Genomic DNA, 7,147 nt, shown 5'->3' with positions numbered 1-7,147 from the left:
TTCATTCATCATCATTGACAAGTGACTTATTAGGTCCCAGTGCTAGGCTTCAGCCTAGACTTGTCATTCCATCCTAATCCTTCGGGATGAGAGCTGATGGTCAGCTCAGTGGTCTGGTTAAACTATTTTGATAATAATAATACACGGAAAATATCTGCAGTCGTTATCAGTGAAGCTCATGTTCGGCACTTATCATTGGTTACAGTGATATTGGCTAAGGTTGTTTATAGTCAGCTTTATCTTGTGTACCTTTGGGATGTTATTGTTCCTCTCTATCCCTCTCGTTCTCTCACTTATCTCCTTAATTGCATTCCTTCATTTAATCTTCTTGAGGTTCCTTTTCAAACGGGGGTTATGGAAATCATAGATATCTCGTGTCATATCTACCTTTCCACTATTTTAATTCATTATACTGTTGGATTCCATTCCTGTGTTGCATCTGCCTTCTCAATATTTGATTTCATTCTTGTGTCATATCTACCTTTCCACCATGTGATTTCATTCTGCTTTTTGATTTTATATTTGTGTTGAATTATATTTACCTTTCCACTATTTAATTCTTTCTTGTGTCATATCTACATTTCCACTACGTGATTTAATTCTTGTGCCATATCCACTTTTCCGCTGTGTGACTTCATTACAGTATTTTACTTCATTTTTGTTATATTTACCTTTCCACTATTTGATTTCATTCTTGTTTCATATCTACCTTTGTGCAATCTGGTTTTATTCTTTTGTCATATCTACCTTTTCATAAATAATTTCAGTACAGTTTTTAATTTCATATTTGTATCACATCTACCTATACATTATTTGATTTCATTACAATATTTGATTTAATTACACTTTTATTTCATTATTGTCGTATCTACCTTTCCATTGTTTGATTTCATTACATTATTTTATTTGATTATTCTATCATATCTACCATTCCACTATAAAAAATCTGATTTCATCCTTTTCACTTAACGATTTTAACACTATTTGATTTCATTCTTAGGTAATATTTACCATTCCACTATTTGATTTCATTACACTATTTGATTTTATTCTTGGATCATATTTACCTTTTTACTATATGATTTCTGATTTCATTGTTGCGTCATGCCTGCTCTTAAAATGTTTGATTTCATTACACTATTTGTTTTCATTCTTGAGCATATCTACCTTTGCACACTATATGATTCCAATACACCATTTGATTTCTGTCCTGTATCCTATCTACTTTTCCACTCTTTGAATTATTGTAGATATGATATAAGACAATAACATAACCACTCTATGAAATATTCCCCGTAGGAGGGTAGTGCCGTCAGTGCACCTTGTGTAGTACACTGTAGGCATTACGTAAGGTTCTTTGCAGTGTGCCCTCGGCCCCTAGCAGCAACCCATTTCGTTTCTTTTACTCTACCTCCTCTCATATTCTCTTTCTTTCATCTTACTTTCCACCCTCTCCAAACAGTTGATTTGTAGTGCAACTGCGAGGTTTGCCTCCTGTTACTCCTTTCAAACCTTTTTACTGTCAATTTCCGTTTCAGCGCTGAATGACCTCATAGGCCCCAGTGCTTGGCCTTTGCCTAAATTCTATATTCAGTTCATTTTGAATATTCAGATTTCATTTATCCACCTTTCTACTTTTGAAATTCATTACGCTATTTAATTTCATTCTTATGTCACATATATATTTCCACTATGTGATTTTATTCCACTGTTTGATTTCTTTCTTGTGTCATATCTACCTTTCGGCTACTGTGTGATTTCATTGCACTATTTCACTTCATGTTTGCATTATATTTATCTCACCACTATTTGATTTCATTCTTTTGTCATACTTACATATCCACTGTGTTATTTTATCCTTTTGTCATATCTGCCTTTTCCTGTATGATTTGAGTGCACGCTTTGATTTCATTACACTATTATTTCATTGTGGTGTAATATCTACCTTTTAATTATTTGAATTCATTGCATTATTTTATTTGATTATTGTCTGTCTACTTTACCACTATAAGATTTCTGATTTCATCCTTGTTTGATATCAGCCTTTCCACTTTACAGTTTCAAAACTGTTTGATTTCATTCTTATGTCATATCTGCCTTTCCACGCAGATTTCATTACCGTGTTTGATTTTGTTCTTGGGTCAGAGCTACCTTATGGTAAATGATTTTTTATTTCATTATTGTGTCATATCTACCTTAAACTATTTGATTCATACCACTATTTGATTTAAATCTTGACATATCTACATTTCCACTCCTTGTTTTCATTTCACGGTTTGATTTCATTCACTTGTTTTATCCAATTTTAGATGATATGATTTATGATTTGTGTCATTTCATCTCTAGCTTTCAACTGTTTGATTTCATCACGCTCTTTGATTTCATTCTTGTGCCATATCTACATCTCCACTGTTTCATCCTTAAAACTTTTATTTCATTCTTATGTTATATCTGCTTTTTTCAAACTTTGATTTTTATTACACAGTTTGATTTCATTCTTATGACTTATCTAGCTTATCAGTATATAATCTCTGATTTCATTGTTGTGTCATATATATACCCTATAACTATTTGATTTCATTATAGTAATTGATTTAATTCTTGTGGCATATCTACCTTTGCACTCTAAATTCAATATGCTATTTGATTTCAGTCATATCTACCTTCCCATTATTTGATTTCATTAAACTATTCTACATTATCCTTGTGTCATATCTACATTCCATATAAGATTTAATTGCATTATTTGATTTCATTTTGTATCATATCTGCATTCCCATTTTTTATTTCATTACATTAGTTGATTTCATTCTATTGTCACATATCCCCTTTCACTCTTTGATTTCATTAGAGTATTTTGTTTAATTCGTTTCATATCTACCTATTATTTGATATCAATACAGTATTCGAGTTCATTCTATAGTCTTATCTACCTTTGCACTATATGATTTCTGATTTCAGTCTGGTTTCATATCTAGCTTCCCACTATTTGATTTCATCACTATATGATTTCGTGCTTGTGTCATATCTCCCTTTCCACTCTTTGATTTCATTACACTGTTTGGTATAATTTTCTGGTCAAATCTACCTTATCACCTTATGACTTTTTATTTGACTGTGGTGTCAAATCTTCCTTTATACTATTTCATTTTATTTCATTCTAATGTTTGACTCAAGTCTTGTGTCATATCTACCTTTCCACTCTGATTTCATCACGCTATTTCATTTCATTCTCTTGTCATATGCACCTTTACATTAAATTATTTCTGATTTCAGTCATGTTTCATCTGTAGCTTTCCTCTTTGTAATTTCATTACACTATTGATTTCATTCTTGTTTCATATCTACCTCTCTACTATTAGATATCATTACACTTATCGATTTCTTTCGTGTGCCATATAAACCTTTTCACTATATGATTATATAAAACTATTTAGTTTTATTCTTGTGTCATAACTGCCTTATCACTACATGAGTTCTGATTTCATTGTTGTCATATCTACCTTTAAACTATTTGATTTCATTACACTATTTGCTTTCATTCTTGAGCATATCTACCTTTGCACTGTATGATTTCAATATGCTATTCGATTTCAGTCTTGTAACATATCTACCTTTCCACTCTTTGAACTATTTTATTTCACTCTTTTGTCATACTGTCTTCCCATTATTTGATTTTATTCTTGTGTCATAGCTGCCTTTACATATATGATTTAATTACACTATTTGATATAATTTGGTTTCATATGGTTGTCATATACACCCTTCCACTATTTCTTTTTCATATTTATTTCACACTTATGTCTTATGTACCTCGCCACTATTCGATGACATTCTTGTGTCATATCTAACTTTAAACTGTAGATTCCTGATTTCAGTCTTGTTTCTTATCTAGCTTTCCAATTTTTTTTAAATTTCATTACACTATTTAATTTTTTTCTTGTGTCATATCTATTTTTCCACTTTTTGATTTACATTATTAATTTCATTCTTGGATCATATTTATCATATCACCATATGATTTCTGATTTGCCATTGTGTCATATCTACCTCTATATGATTTGATTAGACTATTTGCTTTAATTCTTATGTCATATCTACCTTCCACTCTTTGATTTCGTTACACTATTTGTGTCCATTATTGTATTATATTTTTTATTTTGATTTCTGATTTCATTCTTGTGTTATAGCTAGCTATTTACTGTTTGATATCATTACCCTATTTGATTTCATTCGTGAATCATTTCTACTTTTTCTCTATATCTCCACTATTTGATTTCATTCTTATGCCATATGTGTGGTTACACTGTATTGTTTTTTATTTCATTATATTGTGGCCTGTATACCGCTCGTCTATTTGATTTCATTGTTGGACTCTCAGAAAATGAGATTCCAAACTGACGCTTGACCATCTTCATTCCACCGGTGTCAGTTATGGTGAATCCAGTTCCCCAAAGGGGCAGTTAAGGAGAGCCATAACATAATTTCAGATTTCATTAACTGCTAACACGATTCATTGACCCGCATCCTTTTCAATTGCTTTGATTTAGTTCTTAGGAAAATCAGATTTAACTTCCGATGTCCTATGATATACCTGGAGACTGGCTCCTATTTTTCTGATGGATATATCTCTAACTCCTTGCAACTTCAGAACAAATGTCAGCAATGGCTATTACTTTGAGAAAAAATCAATATACTGTATGGGGTATAAACGAAGAGAGAGAGAGAGAGAGAGAAGTCTGTCAGAAAGGGTAGATGGATATTAGCGGTTTTTTGTTATTGTTTGTTCTCTAAATATGAAAGCGTAAAACTTTTTAGTTGGTACACGAGCGAATATCACTGTCAGTAGATTTTTTCTTACTTATAATACTCAATTTTTTCTTTACACATCTCTATTTATCCTCTGCTTTCCTGGCAGACAAGCAACGTCTGGACTGTTTTCATCTTACGTTTTATATATAACCGTTTTGTTCCACACAGCCAGATTTCTATTTTCTCCATCTTTCTTATTTTATGCTATTCCCGTTGTAAGGTAACTCAGTTTTCCACTCGAGTCTCTCATTTTTCTTCTCTCTTTATGTCTTTGTTATTCAGCTGTGCACTAAAATTTATGTTTGAGGTATATTTCTGCGCAGCTGAACCTTGAGGGGTAATGACAGGTGTTGGGTTGACCTAGAAAGCTCTATAGCGTATTGGAACAACGGCTTCCGGTATTTTGGTTCCTGGCCAGATAAATATCGATCTTTGACTCTCTCTCTCTCTCTCTCTCTCTCTCTCTCTCTCTCTCTCTCTCTCTTGGGAATAAACTGCTTACACGAATGTGAAGACAAAAATGATTTAATCGTAAATACAATTCATCGTGTGATGAGGGCTATTTGAACTGTGTTCTTCTGTTTGCTTGTTTCTGTTCTTGTTTACTAAAGGTTAATTTTTGTGTAAGTGTTTATGTAAATTTCAGTGGTGTTAACTCAGCTTTTGGGAGAGATTTGATGGTTACAGGAAACGACTTTCTTTGATTATTGTGAGACATCTGCCTATCATCTGTCGATGAACTACCAAACCTCGTGTTGTACGTGCCACCGACGGCTTAATCAAACTGGGAGGCACCAGGTATTAATTTTTTTCCGTGAACGCCCTCTCAGTTGAAGTTGCATTCGTGACAATTTTCCATATTTTCATCACTTTTAATATCTTATTTTATAATGGGACTCTTCATGATTTCTAGATCTCTGACCTATGCGAGGTATGTATAATGCTCAGTTAAGTAGTTATTGCTGCTGATGTGTACAAATTCATTTGATATTTGATAAGCCAAAGAAAGCTAATAAACATTTAATGCAAGCTTTCACAAAGAAAAACCATGTATCGAAAAAAAAAGAGAAACGGAGAAGTCTTATAAAATTTAGTTGAAACCAATGAATAAATAATGATAATAACAGATACATGATGAACGCCAGGAGAAACTTAAAGCAAAAGAAAATGAAGCCTAATGATCAATGCGGCATTTCAGAAGAATTATAACCTCTCTGGAACGACCAAGACATCGGTAAGACTGCAAGGAAGGTTGTGCAACACTTAAACAACGGGAATAAAAAGTATCCTGTCACGTAGGCAGTACGACAAGGGAGTTCCTTAGCAAAGTAAAAAGTATTGACACTTCAAAACGGGCCCCGTGCACTAACGCTGGTGGCTGTCAAGACTGATGACAGCAAGAGCTCCCTGTTAAAATGAGAAGCTACACTCAAGCAATTTTCCTTAATGAAATACACATAGAAATCCTGGGATGATACTCATCTCTGGGCAGAAGAGCTATATCCCGACAGTGGAAGGACGAGAGATGCGAAGAGCGCAGGCTTCTGGGAACTAAGGTAGCAGGTATTATAAAAAAATCCAAAGCCGCCAAGTGTAAAGTTGCAGCGCAGCTACTTTTCGAGAATTAGCATTGCATGAGATAAGCTGGTCTAGTATAAGCTACCCCACTGACTATACTATAGTTGCCGTTTCATTCCACAGTTGGAGGTAGAGAGTAACTGGAAAACCAGAGTTAAACCATCATCACTTTTAACGGTAATGCTTATACTATAAAACCGTCGCTAATAACCATTTAATTGGCGGACTACGCATACAGAGATCGTCCATATTTTTAGGAGAATTCTCATTTGTAAATGTACGTGTGTTCCTTGCATACATAAATCAGTGTTTGGTTTTAAGTATAAATTACAACCAAACAGGTCTTTTGTGTTTCTACTTGATTGTTACTAAATTTATACGTTCGAATATTTTTTTAGTTCTGATGTGAATCTGAAGACAAAATGCTCTCAACAACTGTGTTGAACACGTACTGCGGTTATCGCAAAGAAAAAATTTGGATTCATGAACGACCCCTCAAAGAATGTAATGGTAAAGATTTTGAATATAGTCAAGTTCGGTCTGAGGATTATCTCGTGTGTAAGGGCGGGAGAGTGAATTTTTATTTCTTTTTGTGTGAAAACCTTCTTTTACAGAGTAATTATCATTTTCCATTATTTTTGGGTCCGCAAATGCAACCATACATTTTTTTGTCACCTCATTAAAATTTTTTTTTTTTTTTTTATCTTATGCTCCCTAATTTTTCAGTCACCAGGGTAAGTTTGTTACGTTTTTATGA

At 33.3% G+C, this 7,147-nt stretch overlaps 1 long non-coding RNA gene across 1 annotated transcript in view; it reads left to right on the top strand.

The window, feature by feature from the left end:
• LOC136845568 (uncharacterized) overlaps positions 1-7,147 on the top strand; it is a 301,515-nt gene that overhangs the window by 50,688 nt on the left and 243,680 nt on the right. The gene's annotated exons all lie outside the window — the stretch shown is intronic.

This window comes from Macrobrachium rosenbergii, chromosome 14 (genome assembly GCF_040412425.1).
Source record: "Macrobrachium rosenbergii isolate ZJJX-2024 chromosome 14, ASM4041242v1, whole genome shotgun sequence".
NCBI classification, from domain to species: Eukaryota; Metazoa; Arthropoda; class Malacostraca; order Decapoda; family Palaemonidae; genus Macrobrachium; species Macrobrachium rosenbergii.
This window is presented reverse-complemented; position numbering and strand designations above follow the sequence as displayed.